The sequence below is a fragment of the Periophthalmus magnuspinnatus genome, chromosome 17, assembly GCF_009829125.3.
Source record: "Periophthalmus magnuspinnatus isolate fPerMag1 chromosome 17, fPerMag1.2.pri, whole genome shotgun sequence".
NCBI lineage: Eukaryota > Metazoa > Chordata > Actinopteri > Gobiiformes > Gobiidae > Periophthalmus > Periophthalmus magnuspinnatus.
The window spans coordinates 14,158,441-14,183,310 of record NC_047142.1 but is presented as its reverse complement, the minus strand read 5'-3'; the positions used below and the strand labels follow the sequence as shown (position 1 = coordinate 14,183,310).

The 24,870-nt window shown below is 39.7% G+C and overlaps 1 protein-coding gene across 1 annotated transcript in view; it reads right to left on the bottom strand.

The window, feature by feature from the left end:
• Window positions 1-13,165, bottom strand: part of LOC117384736 (cadherin-18-like) — a 145,095-nt gene extending 131,930 nt beyond the window's left edge. Inside the window, exon 1 of the mRNA XM_055228284.1 lies at window positions 13,045-13,165. The gene's annotated coding sequence lies outside the window, so the exon portion shown is untranslated. The remainder of the gene's footprint in view (window positions 1-13,044) is intronic.
• Window positions 13,166-24,870: the final 11,705 nt, after the last annotated feature.

Sequence of the window (24,870 nt, the reverse complement as noted above, 5' to 3'; positions counted from 1 at the left end):
CAGCATCTGCAGGATTAAAGAAGACAGTGAGAAGATAGGATGGGAGGGGTATGGAGGACTAAAAGGAAAAGTGAAGGGGGGAAAGGAGTGGGATCTGGAGGACTAAATGGGATGAAGGGCAGGGTCTGGAGGACTAAAGGGGACAAAGGGCAGGGTCTGGAGGACTAACGAAGAGAGTGAAGGCGAAGGAGGGGCAGGGTCTAGAGGACTATTTAAGTTGAACAATTAATATGAAATTGGTAATCCATTTATTACTTTTTTATACTGATTTACACTGAACCAACACAAGAATCAGGACAGCAGCATAGGAGGCGACACGAGTGAGAGCTTTGTGCACAAAAGACATACTTGTAATGCAACATTTTATTTAAGTTATGCAAAATTTCAATAGGTGTACTAGTTTCAGTGTAGTTAGCTCTTCCCTTCAATATAAGCCTGACCAGAACTGAAGAAGCGGCTTGGATGAGCAGAGAAACATCTTCACTTCTACAACTTTTCATCCAGTTGACAGATTTGAATTTTTATTTTACTATGGATCATAACTGGATGACTGAGGGATTACATAGACATCATTTCAAAGGGTAAACACACTCCCATTTTCAGTTTTAACCACTTTAAACACATTTTACACTTCTCTCTACTCTGTGATTCGTTTGTAGATAAAATTATTATTATTATTTTTTTAACGGCTCTTTAAAGTGAACAGATCCAAAAGAATCAGATCCCGTAAAGGAGCTGAAAGTCCAATCACTAGACCAGGAGTGCTCAGACTTTTTCAGTATGTGAGCTACTTTTAAAATGATCGTGTCTGAAAGATCTACCACCTAATATAAAAAATGTTAAACATATATTTAATTGTAAATGTATTATGAATTCTTACATGTACAGTGCATTTTCATGTACCTTGCACAACGTCATGAGATAATACTGCAGAACACAACTGAACTTCTTACATGTTCATAATTACTTGAATGATGATTACTGCTCTGACTTGCACTGAATAGAATCAGTGAGGGATGCATAATTCGGGCAGTAGCTTCTGACAGCCAGGAGTAAAATTGCATTTTTCGTTTGTCTTTTTTTTTTTATAGCCATAAAAACATGTTAAACGAAGTATCAGAATTTACAGCATTTTTTCACACAACTACTTCTATTTTACACATCCATTCGTATTTTTTCTTTTACGCATCGAATAAATGACTGGGAAAATCCCCGCAGCCCTCGCGCTCTCATTCGTCACCTTCGAGGGACAACAGAGGCAGATTACCGTAATGATTGTAAAATATTGAGATAGCCCCGTGTCTCCGCTTTGAGACGCCGTTTGGATTTACATGAGAGCACGACTGGGTGCGGAGTTACGCTGCTGGAAAGTCCGCAACCCGCTCTATCAGCGACGATAGGATCCGACGCTATAGGGTTAAACTAACTCGCGCTTGTTTATGCGTGTACAGCGCCCATGATGTGACCTAGGGTCAGGTGTAATCTGACTGTTGTCCTGTATATTAGTCATGTGACTGGATGGATGACGGGACGCGATCTACCAGTCGATCACGAAGGCATTTTGGGTAGATCGCGTCCCGTCCCGTCACGTCCGATCGACGTAATGAACACCCCTGCACTAGACTGTTGCCATGTGCCCGACTAATTATGAACATGAAGGAAACGCATAGCTCTACCCTCAAAATGTGGATGTAAATGTGAAAGAGAAAAGGGGCAGTTATTATTCGTACATGTCTGCAACTGTTTAAAAGTGTTTCTATGTTAATTCCTTTATCTTGAGACTTGTGCCATAGTGTTTTCCTCCATAGAAACAGCCTCACCCACTCTCCAGCAGTAGTAGATCAAAGTGACATGGCACTGGGGCTGGAGGCGTGGACAGTTTCCCGCTGAGAACTACATGTCCTCAGACTGAGCCCACTGCACACACAGGAAGGGAGGAAGGGAATCTTACTACTACTACTACTACTACAACTACTGCTACTACTACTACATTGGATTGGGTCAGGTAAAAGTAACTAAAAGTGGGATTAAATGCCGTCAAAATCAAAGAGAGCTGGTAAACTGGGCAGTACCTGGAAGACTAAAAAAGAGAGTGATGGGGGAAGAGGGGTGGGGTCTGGAGGACTAAAGGGGAGTGCGAGGGGGGAGTAGGGGCAGGATCTGGAGTTCTAAAGGGAAGAGTGAGGGGGAGGAGGTGCAGGGTCTGGCAGACCAAAGGTGAGAGAGAGGGGGCAGGAGGCGGCGGAGACTGAGAGACTAAAGGAGAGAGTGAGGGGGCAGGGTCTAGAGGACTAAAGGGGAGAGTGAGGGCTAGGAGGGATGGGGTCTGGAGGACAAAAGGGGAGAGTGAGAGGGAGGAGGGGCACGGTCTGAAGGAGTAAAGGGGAGAGTGACGGGGAGGAGGGGCGGGGTCTGGAGGACTAAAGGGGAGAATCAGGGGGCAGGAGGCGGTGGGGACTGGAGTATTAAAGGGGAGAGTGAAAGGGGAGGAGGGGCATGTTCTGAAGGACTAAAGGGGAGAGTGAGGAGGAGGAGGGGAGATAAAGAAGAGAGTGAGGGGCAGAGAGGTGGGGTCTGGAGGACTAAAGGGCAAAGTGAGAGGAAAGAGGAGCATGGTCTGGAGGAACATTATGTGTATTCATATGGATGACTTTTCAGGCGCCTACACAGCTTTACAGTTTTTGGGGATTTTTTTTCAAACAGAGAAGCACCCTTGTACAGCCAATCCACTCAAAACTCTTCTGGACTCGCAATTAGCAAAATATTTTATAATTACATGCGGGTTAGTCTAATGGAAATAAAATAACTAAAAAATAAAGCTACACTTTTACAAACCAAACTAAAAACATTCATACCATGTAATATGTTTTACCATTCCTGAATGTACCACTCCTAAATCTTCTCCAGATTTGTTCTGATCACACCAGTGCACCAAAAAGCAATTATGTTTCACACTCAATTACACAGTGTTATTCCCCAGTGCACTAACAGACGGCCAAATTGGAAAAATTGTATTCACAGAAATCATGACCAAAAGCTCTGTTTGTTGTTACAGTTGTAGGCCTGTCACAATAATTATTATATCGATTTATCGTTCAATACGTAATAGATGATAAATGGAACAACAGTTTTTGGGGGTCTATATTCATCATGGGGAATTTTTCTTAGTACTAGTTGGGAGCTTTTTTGTTATTTTCCTGTTGTACGATTAGATTTGAGCAGCAGAGGGTTGAATAAACAACTACTTTGACTCATTATAGGTAAAATTTCATTACTGAAATGTTTCATTCTGCTGTCTGTTTATTGCAGTTCATATTTTTAACCATATTTTTGGGATAATTCTGGTTTAGGGTTATTGTATCAGTAGTTCAAAATGCTTCAAGTTCATATCATATTTGAAAATTTGTGCACTGTACCTGATTTTTTGTCTTAAAAACGTAAAAAAACATAACTAGTTCATTTTAAATGGTCTGCAGTGGTCACCATGATGAGTTTATAAGCACTTTTCACAACTCTCAACCTACCAACAGCTAATAATAACAATAAAATACTTTCTAATTAGATGCAGACAGCACGCAGCAGACTTATTTTGACCTCAAGAGCTGCTTATACAATATATCTGTACTGGGGCTAGACAAAGTTTGCTCAGATACATGGGAAAAATGGAGCACAGGACTTTTAAATGTAGAATACCAATGCTAAGATGTCCAAAGTAGTTTATAAAGCCTGAATACTCTTATATTTAGAAGCCTAAATAAAGCATAGTAAACTTATACTTTCTTATTCATCAAAATGCAATGACAGATGCCAATTAGAGTCAATGGAAGCAGGTGAACCAAATTTTCTCCCATCACTAAAAAAAACAAACTTTCACTCTTCTTTTGAGCATGTAAATTATTCATCACACCCTCCTCCTCAGCCCTCACATACATTTTAATGCACCAATCTTCCATCCAAACTTTTGAAACTCTCTCTTTTCCAAACGCAGACAGCCACACGCAGCAATGAGCCCCATTCATTCCCTCTCGTCAACATTCAAGTCAGCGCGGCCTTCCTCTGCGCGCTCCCCTCCAATTAGCATCATAATTAGCAACGCTGCATGCTAATCCTCGGCTAATTGGTTGGGATAGATCTGGAGACAGTCAGACGGTAGCGTGCGGAGAGTCCTTGGAAGGCAGAGGCTTTGATCAATGCCGACTGTTTTCCTAGGCACAGCTGGCAGTGTGGAATAAACATCGGAACGCAGCGGTTAAATTCAACGTATTCTGAGTTCAAAACGTAGCTTGTGTTTTTATTGCCAAAGCGATGCAGGTGGGTATCTGTACGGCGGCAAGAGTAATCGCAATAGAATCAAAATGAATGGACGCAGTTTTTGAAGTACCGTGATTTAATTTCATCCACAAACAAGAAAAACTCATGTCTTATTCTGCAAAAATCATCTACATCTGTATCAACTAAGCCTGTCACAATGAATTGTAACAGAGATATACTGCGGTAAACGATAATATTGAAACTACTTTGTGCCACTGACACTATAAAAATAATGCAACAGAACTCAATTGTCTCCATGGAGATGTTATTGCTGTGCCTGAAATGTTCCACAGTATGGCATTTAGCTTATTTTGCACCTATTCAATTACAGGGTTTTTCCTGTTAAAAAAATAAGACCTTGTAAATCATATGTTGGCATTGGAAAGCACACTCAGGTCTCCACAAATCTACCTGTAATTGCCATGGTGGTGCCATGGTGGTGCTATGGTGGTGCAATACCTGCTCATCTCCATGGAGATAGATATGTTTAAGGCCATACTGTGCAACATTCCAGGTAAAGCAATAACATCTCCGTGAAGACAAGCAAATGGCAGATCCTTCACCAGAAGCATTACATATTGCATCTTTAAACCACAACTATAAGTTTGTATGTGTATAATGATGAAAGTATGGTTACCAGCTCATAAATATCTATGATAGTAGCACAGTAGTACACTGTGTATCTATCATCTAAACCAAATCAAAGTACAGCATAATTACATCTTATTTCCGGTTTTCACATTAACCATTGAGTTACATTGTACTTAATGACTTAACTATGACAAATGTAGTTCATAAAAAGTAAAAAAAAATATATATATCCATGTAGTTCATAAAAAGTGTAACTGACCTGTGTAACTGAGCAAAATTAGGCTTGGCCCAGTATAGATATATTGTATAAGCAGCTCTTGAGGTCTAAATAAATATGCTGTGTAGTTCTGCTTTTCACGTTTTTAAAGTGGACCTATTCTGCAGTATAGACTTTTTAGAGTTTTGAATCATGTTATAGTCATTTCCCTTCTCATTTACCTCTTATTTTTACTGTGATTCATGCATAAGTAGTGTTTAAACTCCCATATTATTGCTCCTTTCAACCCCTGTTTTCACCACCTCCAGTACATTCCCACTGCTCTGTACTCACTTCACTCTCCAGGTTTATTTTCTTAATTGGTGATATGCGTAGGATTTGGCAGTGTTGCAGAGTCATTTTGGTACAAATGCAAAAAATAAAATAAAATACACTGCTTGCTAGCGTGATCTGCAGTTTTTCCATACAAGGCTGACGTCGCCATAAGCTTCATCACTTTGACTTTGACCTGTATTTGTGAATAACCCATGAACTTAAACCTCTCATGTCTCATTACTTCAAATTATATCCATGAACCTGAAATTAAAGTTACACGTAGTGGTAGTACGGACCACGAAATGCCAACTAGATTCATATTAACGATATGAAACCACCTCCTCACCACTGTAATGGGAATCACATCTGACGCACTAGCAGCCATTAAAAAGCATGCTGGCATAAAGAATTTAGCTTGTGCACAGGGCTAAGGAGTATATGATATAATAGGGCTGCAGTCAGCAGTGTGTGAACCAGGGCTACAGGGGAGCCAATCATGCCAGCTCAAGTCAGAGTGAGGAGTGTTTTTGAATACAGGTACATCTAAGTACAAGGATAAGTGTGATATAAGTGTGAAAAAAATGAAATGAACATTTAACTTGAACACTGAGACAAGAGTGAAAGGAATGTTTGAAGGCCTACAGTATTTACCATACATGGACACTAGATTATTTTCAGAACAGGTTATTATAGTGCGTTTATGCGACATACTTTCAGATATACTTTTGTTTTGACTCATGAGGACTGCATGAGTGCGTTTTGGACAAAGAGAACCAGACCAGAGGTAAGACGTTTGCGTTTTCAGTTTGTTTACTTTGGGATGAACCCTCATTAAACAGATCATTGCATTTGAACTTAATATGAACTCAGCGTTTGTTTTGTAGAAAAATAACACTATCCAACAATGTATTACACAGCTGTATTTACCCATAAACAGCTTGGTAACTTACACATTTGCAAATTTACTCCCTGGATTGTCCATCTGGAGTTTTAGCGGTGTTGTATTTCAATGAATGGGTGTCCCTGCAGAGTGGTGTTTTTAATCAGAAGGGAATTAAATAAGCTAGTAAGAAATGGAGCAACAGCAATCAACAGCAAACTCCACTATCTTACAGCAAAAGTTCATTAAACCTCTCAAATCTGTTTGTGCACACATATTCCTTTCATCTTCTGTCAGGTGTAAGTGTCCCTGTGTGCTGTCGAGTTTATGTTTTGCTGTGTGACTCTGGAGGTGAGTGTGGGGGTTTTGGGGATCCTCCTCAGGTGTAAACTCACACACGTCGATAAAATGCATTGGATTTATAGACGTGAGGATCAGACTGGTCAGATTTCTCTAATAGACTTTCAATAGAAACGATGGCCCCAAGCAGCTCAGTTGCTCGCTTTGAAATGCAGAAAGTAAAGAAACAGATTATACCATATTTTCTTGTGAGTTATGTTGTTTATAATTATTATTTGTCTATTATCTAAACACTAATATTGCCAAAATATCTCAAATTATTTTGTTACCAGCCGCCACTGCCTGTAGGACTAAAAGGGAGAGTGACAAGGGAAGAGAGGTGGGAGTCTGGACATATACGGGACAGTGTAATTGGTCTAACAGGTCTCCACACTGCAAACTCCGCCCCTGCCACCAGCTGTTTGTAATCAGAGACACCTGGCTGTAATCAGGGAAGCTTTGTGTGATGTCACATAGTACTTCAAATTATAGTCGCTACTGGAGGCAGCACGCACTGTTTTTGACTGTTCTTGAACACAACGCTGCAAATTGCAAAGTTTGCCAAAAAAGGACTAGGAGCGTTAGACAGTGCTATTAAAACACCATATATACAGTTTAGTAGTGAAAAGGTAGATTTAGTGTTTAGTTCCACTTTAAAATCCATTGTATTTTGTCTTTCAAATACAACAGTTACTCTAAAAATCCACTGATTCACTGGTACATGTCCACAGGTGTTTTTGTTGATCAGATGTCTCTTGTGCTGTAAACACACACCAAATATCTGATGTAACTATTAGGTTATCTTATTATTTGTCTGACTATGTAAATGTTCTCACTGGTGTTACTCCAACGCCTAATGCACTGAGAGCACTGAATTGTCTTTGTGCATTGCGTTCAAGGACTCTCTGCGGCGGTGGGAAATGTGAGGCTGCAGGCAGATGGAGCAAAGTGATGCTATGAAAGATTTGTCTCTTTTGGCCAAAAACAGACGTCAATATTTGAGAGCAGATGGAGCATTCAGAGGAGGACAGGAGGATCTGAGCACATGTCTAAACAACAGGCCGATTCAAGATGGCTGTTAAAATATGGACAGAATGTAAAGAAACACAAACATGCGGAGCAGAGGTGCACACTCTAGCAGCTGTAAACTGTTGAATGTAAAAATATTTGCAACTTATTAACACAAAATCAACATTAGCTTAAAGATGTACTATGTAAATAGCTTTTGCCTGGTATGTTCTACAGTATGGGATTATACTTACCAATATTTACTTAATTACAGATGTTTCAATAGCTAAGGAATACCCTGAAAAACATGTATTCTTACTGTGAGTGGGGTCACTTCTCCATAGCTCTCACCTGTAAATTGGTCAGGCAACATTATATGCTTCTTTCAATAGAGATAAGTTTAATTCCATAATGATGAAGTTTAAATCTGTCAACTGGACAAATCGTTGTAGGAGTGAGGGCGTTTTGCTGCTCATCCAAGCTGCTTCTTCAGTTCAGGTTGCTGCCTTATGCAGTGAAACCTCTTCACTCCTACAACGATTTGTCCAGTTGACAGATTTAAACTTTGTCTTTTGCTATGGATCAGACCTGGACGACTGAGGGTTTTCACAGACATATTCTCAAGAACTACAGACCTACCACTGTCAAACTGATAAAAGAGCTGGAAAATATGACCAAGAGATAAGGCAGTGTCCACCAGCAATCTGACCAGAACTGAAGAAGCGCCATGGATGAGCAGTGAAACGTCTTCACTCCTACAATGATTTGTCCAGTTGACAGATTTAAACTTAATCTTTACTAAGGATCAGACCTGGACGATTGAGGGATGACACATACTTAATCCCATAATGTGAAGCATTCCAGGTAAAGCAATGCTGACACAACAAGGTGGCGGACCCTATACCCAGAAAGTTACACAGGGCACCTTTAAATGTACACACTGAACTTCATACTAAATGTGCACTAGGTTAAGCTACTGCTGCTGCTACTTTTACTTCCATTGCTTCTACTTCAACTAAATGTTTATACTGTATTTCACAGCTCATGTGAAATGTACTGTTGGAAATGCTGTTTTACTATGGGGGGTAAGCGCACACAAGTATTTTACGTCTGCTTACTCCTTTTGAGCACAAACTTTTGTACAAAACTTGGGATCTGGGTGTACACTGTTTTGTTTTTGTTTGTTTTTATTATGTCTGCTCAAATAAACAATATTCATTCATTCATTCACTATTACTACCTCTATTGCTACAATAATAACTACTACTACTACTACTACAACTACTTACTTCTATAGGTGCTGAAGCTGATATGTCCAACTGAGAAAGTATTTACAATGCATTTTACATTGTATTTCTTGTGTGTCCAATAAGACTACTACTACTACTACTACAATAACAACAACAACTACTATTACTACGACTACTACTACTACTACTTCTATTACTACTGCTTCTGATGCTACTGTATGTAAGAGTATCTATGACTTAAGGGAAAGTTGTTAAAGTTTTGAAGTTGTATTTTTGACTCTGTCTCTTAATTCATATAAACACATTCTCTAACCTCCTGCACTCTCCACCGCAGCAGCACAAATATCAGCCTCTTTACCTCCTCCATTCCCTATCACTCTGTATGGAGATGGTTGTCATTCACGGCACCTATCCCCGCAGTCCCGCAGTCCCAACACAGATGGAGCTGTGGAGCAGAGCAGATGGGAGCCTCCATTAGACCTCCACTGGACTGTGACATGAGCAGCATCAGCACTGGGCTCAGAGCTGGGGCCAGACAGGTGCACACAGAGACCACGTGTGCAGAGGACTGACTTATATACTGGAGTGGAGCTGTGTTAAGGCGAGACACTGCAGTGAATATGCATATGCCACATACAACAGGCCTGCTTAAAATAGCCAAAGTACTTATTATAATACAGTCTATAGTTATAGTCTTAAATTCCTCCATAGTACAGTAGTTTCAGAATATTGTAGATTATGTTTTGGCCCTCTGCTGGACTACAACAGGCAATGTTTTTTCTTTCTTTTTTTTTTTCTTTCACCATATTATTTATGTTTGTGGTTTTAAAAATGGACACAGCTACTTAATAAACTAGTAGCCTTATCACATTTAGCTCCTGGTCCGCTACCCAGTTAGGCCAAAGATTTGGTCCAAGCTGATCTTCTAAAAATTTCAAAATTTCTTCAAATAATGGCTATCGTTACTAGACATTCAATAGACAATAAACACCCACAGGTGCACTCCGATACTGGTAACTAGGAGTTTGGGCACAATCTACTGGCAGTGGGGGCAATTACTATTAACAAGCCCTAGGTAAGGTCACCAGTTTATTTACCAACTACCAACTTACCAACACTAACAGAAACGTATGTGCAGTGAACACTATTTGATGGCAGAAATGCTAAGATTTTGATTGATGAACTTAAAAACAGAATAGGAGACCCCTGAATTTTTACCCGTGACACCACAACACTGGAAAATTAAAAATCACATGTTTTGATGGGACTTAGAGGGAGCGGACTTACTAAACAGGGACTCAGCAAACATGCATGAATAAAGCAAAATAAAATGGCAGGTATGTTTTTGATGGGGGAGCAATGTTATAATATGGTTAAAAGCTCAAAAAAGTCAATTTTAAGATGTGTTTTTCAGACTCTGGGTCATACACATGTTTAATAATGCCACAAAGCCACCTTTCAAAATGAAAAACATTGTAAATAAAAATGTGCTGCCTGCAGCAGAAAATCTGTTGTGCAGTTCTAAAGAGGAAATCAATGGACCTGTCTCCATTATTATTAAGTTCTTTTACATCATTATTGCGGTTTACAATGAACAAAATGTGAAATAACGATCTGCATATGTGAAATAACGATCTGGGGTAATGTGAGAAAAAATATGAGCTATAAGCCATGACATGGCATATATTTTTCATGAGAATTGGTGTCCCCATTCATGTGTGATCAAACATTTAACTTTAGCTAGCATGGGCTAACCAAGCATTTGTAAACTCCATTTACATGTTTTTCTACCTAGAATATCCTCTCATATGTCTATGAATTCATATACAACAGGAAATCAAAACCATTATTTACATTTTAAGGCTGATGCAGATCTAGTTTTATAGCAGGGTGTAGTTAGTCGATGCAGTCTTACTTGACCAAAATGTGTATTAGTCGATTAATCTTGTTCTTTAAATGTCACAGCCCATTGAGCCGTTATATTAGAACTAAATTGTGTCTGTTTTTGGAGGTTACTTGGATGCATCAGGGTCCAGCACATCCAGCTATAACAAGGGACCCGCCTCCTATGTCCTGTCCCTCCTCCTCTGGCTCCACTCCAACTGGATAGGCCATGAGCCGATAGCCACAACTTTAGCACTTTAGCACAATTTGCACAAATTAATTGTAAATTATTGAATAAACGCTCCAGCGGAGAGCTTAAACCTTTTGAAGTCATGTCTGCCACCTTTCTTTGTTGCGGTGACACAAGCCAGGCCTTAACATAGATTATAAGGATTTATATGGGACAGCAGCAGACAGGAGTGAGTGAGTTAGCTGAAGATTTTATTTTTTTTATGTAAACAGGCAGATTAAAGGCCCTATATTACACTATTTTTGATCTGTGTTATAATATTGTTTCCTCATCCAAAAAACATAAATGGAGTTGCGTTTTGCTCCATTTATGCATGTTTAACACACACACACCTTACGCTAACTAGCACTACATGACATCACAAGGTGGAATAGAGCATTCTGAGCTTTGGAGATGTAGACAGACTAATAAACCACAATTACTCAAACTCAAACACAACTCCAGGTATGGTTCGAGGATGTAACAGCATGGCTAAAACTGGCTAAAACTTCACAAGAATCAATTTTGTTTAATATTGGACCTGTAAACTCATGATTCACAAGTGTAATCAGTCTTTATCTTTATCTTAATGTGTTGTTTCCTCGTACTTTTTTGCATATATAGTTACAAAAAACCTGGAGCTGTAGACTTGTAGACTTGCCTTTAGTTTTTTGCCTTTAGAATTTTTTTCCTCAGTCACACTTTTTTCTTTACTGCTTTTTTGCCTGACTGTCCCTGATAATGTTAGGTGAAAAACAAAAGACACGAACAGAGCTAAAGTTGTAAATACACAGCTAGTTTGGATCAATGTTCCACAGTGCAGCTGCGTTTAGAGCGGCAGGAGACTGGTGCCACCTACAGAAGCACTGCACAGCACAGCAATGCACAGGCACGAGAGTTTTATGCAATTATAATAGTACTACAACGCATACTAAAGATAGAGAGTCTAGTTTAGAAATGTGAAATTTGCACAAACCCAAAATGGCAAAATGTAATTAAAGTTGCATATACTCCACAACACTCCATACTTAAACAGAAATCATACATCAAACAGGAAAACATAATGCTCTGTTACTGTTTTTTACCATAATCCATAATAAATAAGTTCGCTTTAAAGTCGCTGTACTTGATTTTTACTATCTTAAAAAAGTGACAGAACTAGTTAATTTTAAACAGTTTACAGTGGTCCACAGTTATTCCAGGCGTCCTAATTATTCACCACAATGAGTTTATAAGTGCTTTTCACAACTTTCAGAGGCCAAAGCAGAGAAACTAGCATACTAACCGCACACTTCCTGATTACCAGACAATAATACACTTTATAGTTAGATGCAGACAGCACACACTTGACTTATTTTGATGTCCAGAGCTGCTTATACAATATATCTGTACTGGGGCAAGACACATTTTGCTCAAAAACATGGTACAGATGCTTTAATGGCTAGTTATTATAAACTTTAACCAACATTTGATAACTGATTTACCATATGCAAGGCAAATTATGAAAAAAACTAAACAATTTTTGGATTTGCATTTTTGTCACGTTCATGTAAAATAATAAAACCATAATTATTACTGTTATGCATGTGTAATTTAGCATAAAATTCCAATAAATAAATACATTGAAACTGAAATGTCCAAAATATAACTTCAGAAAATTTCCAAAAATGCATTCATGGCAGCCCACAACAGTCAACAATTCCTTTATAAGATATCAAATATAGCACAATAAACCAGTTAAATAATGTTATGATATGTGCAAAATGACCCCTTTAATCTACCCGGATACCGCATAGCAACAACATGAAACGACACTTCTTATTACATTGACATTACATTCCACTAACTCATATTGCATTCTCCTATTGCCTCCTGTGCCGAGTTGCCTGGCACACTGCTCTAGCTCTTATCCAATGCAGACTTTGCCTCAGCCAGTAGCATCTGCAACCGAACGAAGACCCAAAACCAGCTCAAAATGAAAAATAGTAATTTAAAAAATCACAAAAATAAATCATGTTACCTTAAAGCGGTTTTACAATGCTCCCTATGAATCACGAATGCCTGCTTTTGCCCGCTCCGATCCGGCTGTGTGTAGTCGTCTCCTCTCTCCCTCTCCCTCTCTCTCTCTCCTCTCCTCCACTGCTCTGTTCACTAGATAGATGCATGTGCTGACTTCCACACCTCCCTCCTCCTCCCCTCTGCTGCACACTGGCTGCTGCAGGGGTTGGGAAGTGCCTAGTTTATGCATGAAACAAGGAGGGTCGGTGTACACAGATATGATGAAGATGATGAAGATGGTGATGAAGACAAGATAAATATAGAGAGGTTTGTGCGGTCAGAAGCACAAAGCGTGTCGGTTGCATTGAATAACTGATCTAATCACGAGTAATTTGACAGTGACGTATGGCCTGTAAATAAGATGCATCACCTCCAGCTATGTAGTGTATAGAGCAATAGTATAATATGTAAATACTGTCACACAATATGAGGAGGTGGGTGGTAATCAGTTACATTCAGTTACATTTACTTGAGTAACTTATTTAAAGAGGGGGTATTGATTGTTAACACATAACTTATTTAGATCTAGACTATGTTATATTTTATTGTTTTAAAAACTAAAAACAACATATTTAAATTTTAATTAGTTTCAGTTTTGTTTTTCTCCCCCTCTTTTGTTCTTTGTGCTAAACCACTCCTCCTTCAGAGCGCTATCACAACACAACCAGCGTGCATCTCACTAATGAAAGTACTGTAGTATAACTGTACTGTAGTGTATTGTATTGTGCATTGTCTTGCATAATTCTCTCTCTTTGAAGAAATTGGACTAGTTCATTTTGTTTGATCAAAACATAATCATCTGATATGATTTTGTTTTTTGAGAGCAGCCAAAAATCTGATGGTAAGAAGAAATATAGGTCTCTTAATAAAAAAAAAAAACATATAGTAATTGTACTGCATTATACTAGTGTCCGAATTGTCCGTAAATGTGACCAAACCACGCTGTCTTTACAGTGGAAACTCTGGTTATGTGGGAATCCAGTTCCTTTCAATGCAGAAATTGTGAGAAAAGTTTCACTGATATAATGTTATGTAAAGTAGGTTGATTTGGGACAAATGTTCAACGTTTATGTGCAACAACAACCGTACAAAACTTATGTGCTGCCAAGATCAGAGCCCCATGCAAAATAATAAAACCTGAAGAGCCACGGCAGCACCTACAGCAACATCTGGAATAAGGTGAATAGTGTTTTTTTTTCTTTTTTCTACTTTTTACTTTTACTGAAGTAAATATTATTTAGAAGTAACTGTAATCTTACTCTTACACTAAACATTTGATGTTCAAATACAAAGCCGATGGTGGCACTTTGACCGGGTTTGTGTTTGGTTGGTGATGGTTGGAGGGGCTGATCACAGACAGCAGCAGGAACATGTCAGTCTGCCCCAGGGCAGCTGTGGCAATAGAAGGTTCTTACCATCAGTGAGTCTGGTGTGAATAAATCTTATCTTGATTAATTACAGTGTAACTCTTTGAAAGGCTTGTCAAACTTGTAAAGTTCAACACAACAAGAACAACTCTTGGATATATGGGGAGAAATCTTACTTTGTATTTTTTATTTTAATTTTATTTATAGGCACCTTTCTAACACTTTTATAGGGTATAAACACAATAAAAAACACATTTTGTCATCATCACTTGAACTGTTGAATATCATTTTCAAATACTGGTACTGTCTGGCAATGTTTTAATCATACTACCTTTTCCAACATTCAATCTCATCCGATCTCAGAAGCTAGACAGGACAGGGCCTGGGTAGTACTTGGATGAGAGACTGCAGGGGACACCAGGTGCCACAGTGGTGCAGCAGTGGGCCTGATGCAAACTGTTGTTGTGTCCTGAGGCAAGACACTTCACCCACTTTGCCTAGTACGGTTGAGTGTGTGAGTGATTGGTGGATGGTCAGAGGGGCTGATGGCACAGATTGGCAGCCTCACTTCTGTCAGTCTACCCCAGGTCATCTGTGACTAGTAGTACCTCCACCAAGTATAATGCATTAGAAGGTGATTTGTGCAGTTCGAGTATATGTTTTATTTAGAGACAAATACATGTTTTTGTCCTTCTCTGTGTCAGTCATTTAGAACTACCTTATTTGTGGTTTAGTGCCATATTTCTATAACTGATATAGTCCTGGTTTAGATCTGGTGATACTTTGAAAGCCAAATATTATCATAGGTGTTACATAACTGCACTATGTAAATCCAAGCCTTTATTATTACAGTGACTTATGTGAAATAAACTCTTTGTGAAGGTTGTTCAATACTGTTTTCTCCTGCCTCTGTTGCTTTGACAAATTGGCATTGTTTCCTTTTGGATGAATCTTGTTTGACTTGAATGAAAAATGTTTGTCCCAGAAATCGCTGGAAGCACGTTGATAGAAGAGAGCATTTCCCAAAGAGCCAAGCTTGTATCTGTGCCTCTGTTGAATAGCTGCCAGTCGCCACGGAAACCAGCGCATTTTAGTGACATTGAGACTGACATGTGCCACCCCAGAGCCCTCTTTAAACTGAGCCCCACTCACAATGAGAAGTTAAACCCACACAACTCACAGTAACAGGGTCAGTCAACAGAACTCACAATAAAAGGGTCAATCCTCATAACTCGCAAGAAGAAGCTCAGTCCACACGACCCACAACAACACACAACTCACAACGACACATTCACTCCACATAACTCACAATACAACTCACCATAAAAAGGGTCAGACCACACAACTCACAGTAACAGGATCGGTCCACACAGCTCACAATAAAAGGATCAGTCCACACAGCTGAACCAAAGTGCATCTCAGAATTCATGTTTCCAGGCAGAGATTTTTCCAACAAACAACTTTTTGTTTTGTCTCAAAATCAAATAAAACATAAAGGAAGAAAATAGTGTTCCAGACATACACTCATTACATACTCAGATGCAGGGCAGGAACCTATATAACTATGATATTTTTGTAACAGCTCATTTCGCTGAGAGAGTATAATAATAATAATACTAATACTACTACTACTACTACTACTACTACTACTACTACTACTACTACTAATAATAATAATAATAATAATGCGCTTCACAGACTTATCAAATCCTCTCAAAGCACTACACTATAGTCATTCATTACACACTAAATGGTGGCAAGCTACTATTGTTGCCACAGCTGTCCTGGGGCAGACTGATGGAAGAGAGCGTGCCAACCTGCGCCATCAGCCCCTCCGACGACCACCATTCACTCACTCACTCACACATCACTTTCACACTAGGCACGGTGAGTTAAGTGTCTTGGCAGAACTTTGAAGTGGGAATCGATCCTCCAACCTTCAGGGCCACCGCTCTAACCTCTGAGCCACGGTCATCCAGCATGTCACCCAATACGCTGAACCTGCGTTTGTAGCTGTAGCTGAAGAAAAGTACAGATTATGAAACATTTTGGCTCGTGCTATGTGAAAGGAGCTGTACGTAGCCTGCACTTTTGTGGTTCTAAAACTGCAATCACGACTGAACCTCGGTTGCGAGTGTCTTGGCTATCACGTGCAGTGTTTTTGCAATTAAGAATAAATCAGCATTACAATTGTTATCCGTTCTCCTCCTTCCATTTTGTCACCATAACATCACACAGACATGTCCACAAAAGAGCCGCAGCCTTGTAATGACTCACTCACTCACTCCACAATGAGGCTTTTTATGGTGAAAAAAGAAAAGATACAAAATAAATAAATAAAACTGCTCACAAGGTCCACCCAAAGCCTCCCCCCTCTCTCTCCTCTCCTCTCCAGTGACGGTGATTCAGGGTGAGCTTTATAAATGCAACCTCATGAAAGCGTGGCTAGCTACAGTTAGGCACCGGACTATGGGCTATGTGCGCTAATAGGCTGAGAGATTCAATATGGCCGCCGAACAGAGGGCCTTTCATCTTCTCAGCGGAGCAGGGCGCGGCTGCTCTTTGGGGCTATTTCAACTGTCCGCACGAAAAATGTAGTTCGAGCTGAAGAGCGTGTTGAAAAGGATTAAAACCACACCATATAGACACAAGTTTTTGGACTATAAAGAACGGAGAGAAGAGACTATATTCATGTGATCTCAAAAAGTTGGACACAGCTAAGTAATCCTTCCAAAATCAGAGCATTATGTGACTAAACTTTGTTTCTTGTTGGTGAATTGTGGATAAACTAATTATTTAGAAACACTTTGCAAAGTTGTAATGCTGGTTACTATGTTAATTAGAATACACAGTTGAATTTGGGCTTAATTTGAGAATAGAAGTATCATAATAATATACAAAATTCTGTTTGTCACCAAATCTCGGAATCGGAATCTAATGCTTGCACACAAATATCCGAGTTGCGCTCATTCCCATTTTTTTTCCGAGTCAGAGGCTGGATCTTCTGAGTTTCCAAGATCACATGAATGCAGCTTAACACCAACTTTTCTTCATCCATGAGGGAAATTATTTGGACACAGTAACTCAAAAATAATTAAATGGTACATCATCTGCTTGTTGTGCTACACTGTGCTACTGTTTTGCCTTGAATGTTCCACAGTATGGCATTAAACTCATCTCTTTTGGATTATTACAATTTTCTCTTAACACAGACATATAAACTCCTACTCTAACTGCGAGTGATTTTTATTGATTAAGAAAACCTTTAGATTACATAAATTGTTTGTGTGAGTGTGATCTCCTCTTCATAGATCTGACCTGTAGCTTGGGCTTTTGGCATCCTCTGCTTGTGTCCATGGGGATGGGTTGGTTTAGTGCCATGGAAAACTGGAAAACACTGGAAAACTCCAAGGGAAACGGCAGCATTTACATCCGGCTGACCATCCACCAGGACAGTTACATTGTGCATGTTTAATAATAATGCAGTGGTGTTTTCACAAATGCTCAAAGTCGCGTTATTGTTTAATCAACTATTCATTCACTCCATACTCGGTGGTGGTAAAATACTACTGTAGACACACACACACACACACACACACTCTACTTTCACACTAGGTAAGGTAGGTGAAGTGTCTTGTCCAAGGACACAACAACAGTTTGCACTACAGCACCTGTTGTTTCACTGTGGTACATGTTTTTCCCAGCGGTCTCCCATCCAAGTGCTAACCAAGCCCAGCCCTGCTTAGCTTCTGAGATCGAACATTGACAAAAAGCTACTGGCAATTAACAAATGCAAATACTATAGAGGTAACAATTTACACGAAAATAATAACGAGATTTGATCTTTCAATGTTGCTTTACACTGACATATACAGTCACTCCCCTCACTCTGGGGTGGCTGATGATGTAACTGAGGCTGAGTGACAAATATGGCAGATCTGTGCCAACGGCCTCTACTCCACCACTCACTCATACACCACATTAATGGCCTTCTACCTGATTGCTCCCATGTATGTGTCTCCAGCTCTTGAGGTCAAAATAAGTCCATTCCATTCTGCGTCGTTGTTGTTGTTGCTAGTTTTACCGCCTCCGCAAAACTCTTCTCTGGTCTCGGAATACATAAGGTAAGTGAGGAATAACTTTAGATCTTTACAAGCTGCTTAAAGTGAACCAGTTTTCACGTTTTGAAGACAATAAAAATCAGGATCAGAGCCTTTCATTTCCACATGTGTTAAAAGCAGCGTGTGATTTGTTGAGGGAGATTCTGTTTTCCCTATCCCTTCTGCTTTATTCTTGCATTAAACATTGGGGGGATAAAACTGAAACTGTGTACTAAATTCCACAGAGCGTTCTACAGTCCTTTGATTTCAACCTGTGCTCCCGCTGCCTTCGTGGTATCTCCGCTTTCACAGAGTTGCAATATCGGCATCCGTCAGCCAATAGCGCCACACTTGCACACACAGTCTCTTTGTAATTGGGTACTCTAAGCCCCTCTACTCCTCCTGCACTCCTACTGACAGATTTCACTGAATGAATGAATTGTAGTAAGAGTTCACAGTGAAAATAAACAAAGTGTTGAGAAAGAGGACATGTGCTTACTATCCCAGACTGGGTCAAACAAAAGGGGCTGTAGAAGGTCCAAGGTTAGAGATTTAGAGATTTTATCACAGAAATAATCATATTTTTTGTAGTTAGCCTGAAATTTTACACAATTTATAGGCTGTATTACAGTTTGGCTACTTAAACATTTTTATTATTTTAGCCATAAATAAGGAGAAATATGTATGATGTGTAATGGGTGCATAATTTTTAAATTAACATCACCACACCCAACAAATTGTTACATTTTAGGGTAATCACTGGTTCAGAAACAGCATAGAAACATGTTCAAAGTAGAATATCAACCTTTTTCGTTATAGGTTTCAAGAAATCGCAAAATCCTCAAGCAATGTCCAAGCTGTAGAACCTCTCCCAAAGCTACGGTAGGTTTCATTAACCAAGAACGCTTTGACAGATGAAGAGCAGAGAGAGAAGTGGCTTGCTGTGAGCGCAGATGGGACAGTCCAATGTAAAGATTGCTCAAAATATAGACTTTAAAGCAGCTCTGCTTGTGTATAAGTCTCTCCATGGCCCAGCATCAAAGTACATCTCTGACATGTTAGTGCCATATGAACCATCTCGCACTCTGAGGACTTCAGGGACCGGCCTCCTGCTGGTGCCCAGAGTCAGGACTAAATCAGCGCTTGAGTTTTATGCAGTTAGACATCGGAGTTTTGGCTCAGACATCAGAGTTTTGGGTCCATGCACTCAAAAAGAGACACCGCATTGTCTCATCATTTATTAAAAGCATTAAAGTCTGCTAAAAAAAACCAACCACGTGACAAAAACAAGTGTCGTTCACACTTAAAATACATCAAAATCAGGCAGAAAAGACATGAGATGGCAATTGCAAAGGCTGTAGACAATGATATAACTTTGTAGAGAAAACACAATCAGAACCAAAGAGTGTTACATGTGCGTGGCTTATATGTTTCGCTAAAATGACCTGTGCTTCAAAATCCAACTGCAACTAATGGAACTGTAACAACTTAATGGTACTGACCTTGGACATATGCTGCATTTTGATTAGGCCTGCCGTTATATGCTCACGTTCACCTACAAACATATGCACTTCATTAAAAACTCACCTTATAAACTGACAAGAGCACGAGTATCCAATAAAAGATGTCTGATCATTTACATCCAGATCCCTTTGGAAGCCAACATTTGTAACATCTTTTAACTTTTCTGTGACGCTGTTCTCCAAATCCTCGAGAACTACGGCATCTTAAAAGACAAGCTGCACAAGAGACTTATTGGTTTTGCAGCTAACAGGACTGCAGCTACGATGAAAATATAGAAAAGATGCAACACTACTGCTACAGAAGATAAACCCAAACCTGACCGTGAATCATCGTACGAACCGTAAATTAGAGCCTGCTGTTCATGACTCTGTGAAACACTCAACTGAGGAGAGTCATTTTCAGATGTTTATTGACTCTCATTAGACATTTTTAGCCAGAGTCCGTAACGTATGCGAGAACTTGAGCTCACCGCTTCCAGTTTGGGAACGCACGCTCAAAGGAGAGGATGGGTGTTTGACGTGCACTGCTTCTCATCTTCCTTCCCGCACATCAGTCACGACTCTGTGGGAAAGCTATCTCGCTCGGGTAAAACCGTTAGGGGCACTGGCATCTTCCTCGGAAAGAGCAAAATGCAAGGGGATTCAGACAAAAATGAGTCAGTGGCTTTTTTTGGTGGAGATGGCATTTGCGAAAGATGGAGTGGAAATCCTACAGGCCAGAGATAGACTTACGTGGACGTTGGTGTTAGATCACTGAGGTCGATGAGACAAATGGATGGCACAAGCGTAAAACGTCTCAGTGGCGAACATGAAAGTGCGCAAACATTCAAGGAAGTCAATGTGTCTCAGCTAAGTGACAGGGATCTGTGAAAGGCGGAGGTCTTTTGTGAGCGCTTTTTTATTTGTACTTGCAGACAGCATTCAGTGCAGGCTAGATGACAATGGGATTATTTCTACGTTTGCCTCTCTTAACGCTTCTAACCGGCCACATGATGAGGACGAACGCATCCCATATGGACATTGGGGTAAACAATAAAATTAAATTACAGAAAAGAAATTGTGCAGGCAACCTTCCTCTCAGTCCTGGATTAAGGGGATGTGGGGTACACGCAAACTTCGGCCTCTGCTTTGAAACAATTGGATCCACTAGTTCACTCGGCCCTTTGTTTTATTACTTTTTCTTTCTTTATTCTTTATTTGTCAGGGACCATGCACAAATTCATTCATCTTACAATAGAAAAGATGATTTGTACCAGATTTAGCTACTGCTACTTTCCATCTGCAGACCCTGGGCAGGTGAACACACATTAAAAATACACATTTCAGTACAATTACATTATAAGACTATCATTTCATCATTGACATTAACAGTAAAATACAATAAAATGTCCCCAAGTCCAATACATGATGTTTCCTACAGTTCATACCAATATTTTAAAATAAATAAATCATTGTTTGCAGGTTTTTACAGTAAATACAGGTGATAGATTTGTAACCCATCACTGTGTTCTCTATGACAAAGTAGGTTGGACAACGCTGTGTGAAATGTATTCATAAGAGACTACTTCATCAACAGCCAGAATATCTCAACTCCTTGAACATTTAATACCAGATCACATGACTGTATAAAGCTAAAGACTAATCACACCAGAACTGAGATGGCCGTTTAGCTTCACAAAAATTAAATATACTTGAAGGATAAACAAAACTAGATACTCTGTTGCCACAATCGCAATTTAATAACCTGGTAACGCACTTACTTTTTTGTTTTGCTTGTTTTGTTTTGTATTTGAACAGGACACCCATGAAAAAAGACAGTCTGGGTGCTCTCATTGGGTTCCCCTGTATAAATAAATATAAAGCAAGAAAGAAAATTCCGCAAACTGAAATGCCATGAGGTCACAGGTGAAAAAATACAAAAGGTGCTCACTGCAGTCCTCATACTCTACAGCCGAGTGTGTGGATTAGGTGAACCGCACACTCACTTATAAGAGAAACAGGATGCAGGTCTACAAGTTAAATACGCTGCCGTTTCTCTCCATCAGTGGACCAGGGACAAGCCTCCTTTCCTGTCCAAGTGTATGCCGAGATGTAGAAAAAAGAGGTGCGACGGGCTGCGGATGACCAGCCCACAGGGACGGGGAAGACTGTGTCCGCTATGTTTGGTTTTGTGCTGGTGCATAGTGTGCCCCCTGATGGTGTAAGCATGTATTACTGCGATCCCCTACTAATTAAACCTCAAATAAAAATGTGGTGAATTACCCCTCAGTTTTTTTCCAGATGGAACCCTCGTTAAAAGCCCTAACAGCACTAGAGCTATACGCCACCTATATTGTAAAACTGCTTTGTGAATCATAATCATATGCACCAGAGACCTCTCAGATGTACTCTTCTTTACACCCACTTTACAAAGCAGATCTGCATTTCAAAAAGCTCTGAAAACATGCTGCAAATACACAAACATGCAGCCACATATGCCCATTATGTGTGTTCTACATAGGAATAAAAACATACTGAAGCATCACGAAACAAGGCTTTGATCATCGGCGGTGGATAAGTGTTTGTAGTTTGGCAGTTTTGGTAGTATACTGAATACTTTGATGTCCTATGATGTATTATTATCAAGGTGGATAAAGTAGAAATTTACACAAGTAGGAGTACCATTATACTTCAAAGGAATATTACTTGAGTTGAAGTACAAAGTAGTAACCCAAGAAGTAGTTCAAGTAAGTAACTGACTTGACTTTTTGGAGCTTTTAACCATGCTGTAGCTGTTTCCCTTCTCAGCTACCCTCTCGAAGTTATATTAAGAGTGATTCATGCATGTTTGATTCAATTATGTATTTAAGACATCCTTGCTCTGATCTTTATCGGTGATACACGTAGGAGTGTCGCGTAGTCATTTTGGCGCAAATTAAATCCACTGGTGTGATTTGCAGCTATCCATAGGTGAGTCCGACAGCTTGCGGCACTTGTTGTCATGGCATTTACAACGGTGTACTGTAAAGGTGTACTGCAGGTGGGATTTAATTAATATCACAAATTTAAATATGGTGGATTTTACTTCTATGTGGTATTAACTGCTAACACATAACATATTTAGATCACCATTGTTTTAAAATCCTATATTTGCCAAAAAAGAACATATTAACATATCTCACTTTCGTTTGTGACGCTATGAGTCTTTCCTCCCTTTGCTCTTCGTGAGCAAGAGCAAAGGGATAGTGCTCCCCCTTCAGAGCACTATCACAACAGTCAGTGTGCGTCCTGCTCACGAAACTACTGCACATTGCTTCAGGTTTCTCTCGGGCTGAGCATTGCACACGTACATTACTAAAAAATACATTTGATGAGGGAACACTATAATATGGTAGAAAGCTAAAAAATATATAATAATAATAATAATAATAATAATAATAATAATAATAATAATAATAATAATAATAATAATAATAATATTTTGCATAAGCGGACTCTGCCTCCACAGATCTAAATTGTAACTTGTCCTGATGGCACCACAAGTCTCCATGGAGATAACTGGTTTACTGTCATACTGACGAACTGCCAGGGAAACCAAAAATATGTCAAAAGAATCAGATGACGGACGCTATATAATTAATAACAACAACACCATTAACACATTCATTGAAACTTAGATGTTCACAGCTAAACGTGCGACTTCATTAGTCACACTCTCCATATGCTCACCATGTGGTTTTAATGAACAGGTGGAGCTAAATAATATTGTAACATATGAGAATCAATGTGACAGTCTTGGTAATTGTGGCTAAATATGGGCATGCATGTGTGATTGTCTGTGAACAAGCACGTTGCTACATAACCCCACCATCACATGTTTGGAACTAATGCAGTATATGGCTAACTCAGGTTAACTCACTGGATAAAGTTGTTTTTATGACCTACCATAGAACAAGGCTGTCTGAGCATCATTGTACATTTTTTATGCCCAAGTGTGTGTTTTCAGGACACTTTTTTATTCACCTTATTCTGGAAGTTGCCATGGGCGCCACTATTGTCATTCAAGTTGTATTATTGTGCATGGGGCTGCTCATTCACTGCAAATACATTCTATAGGGACTATAGAGCCGCTTTAAAGCCTCTCAGAGAATCACTGCAGTGTTGACATGAAAATTGAGCGTTTTGCACAAATTAACCTACTTTATATCAGATTTGAACAGCAAAATTTTGCCCTGATTCTCTATTGAAATTAATGGGAGGTGGAATAAGGTCAATACAATCCTTGCTCTTCAAGTTGCATCGATATGTAACCACAAGGACCATATTTAAAATAATTCAAATGTCTAAATCACAAAAACATTTAAATCATTATTTTTTAAAATTTTATTAATGAATTAATACATTTTTTTCAAATGCATGTTTCAGATGTTTGGTTTTTTTTCAAACCAGATAAGCTGATGTGAGCATTAACCACTCTGCCTGTGTGTCATAACGGCTAGTGCAGGTGCGGACCAAGGAGTGCAGACTCAGGGCAAGTTGACAGTGTTTATTTACAATTTGTGCAAAAGACAGTTCTGATAGTTCATTTATCACACACGGGACGTAGGTAGCAGGAGGCAGACCAGACGGGCGTAGGGCAGTGCAAGAGCAGGAAAACCAGGACCGGAGCAGGAGCGGAGACTGCCAGGACCGGAGCACAACGAGACCAGGGACAGGACCAGGGAAGACTGAGCAGGAGTGATCCAGAGAGCGGGAGCCAGAGCAGGAGACGGGAAGCAAGCCGGAGGCCAAGACAGGGCAGGAGGCAAAGCAGAGGGTC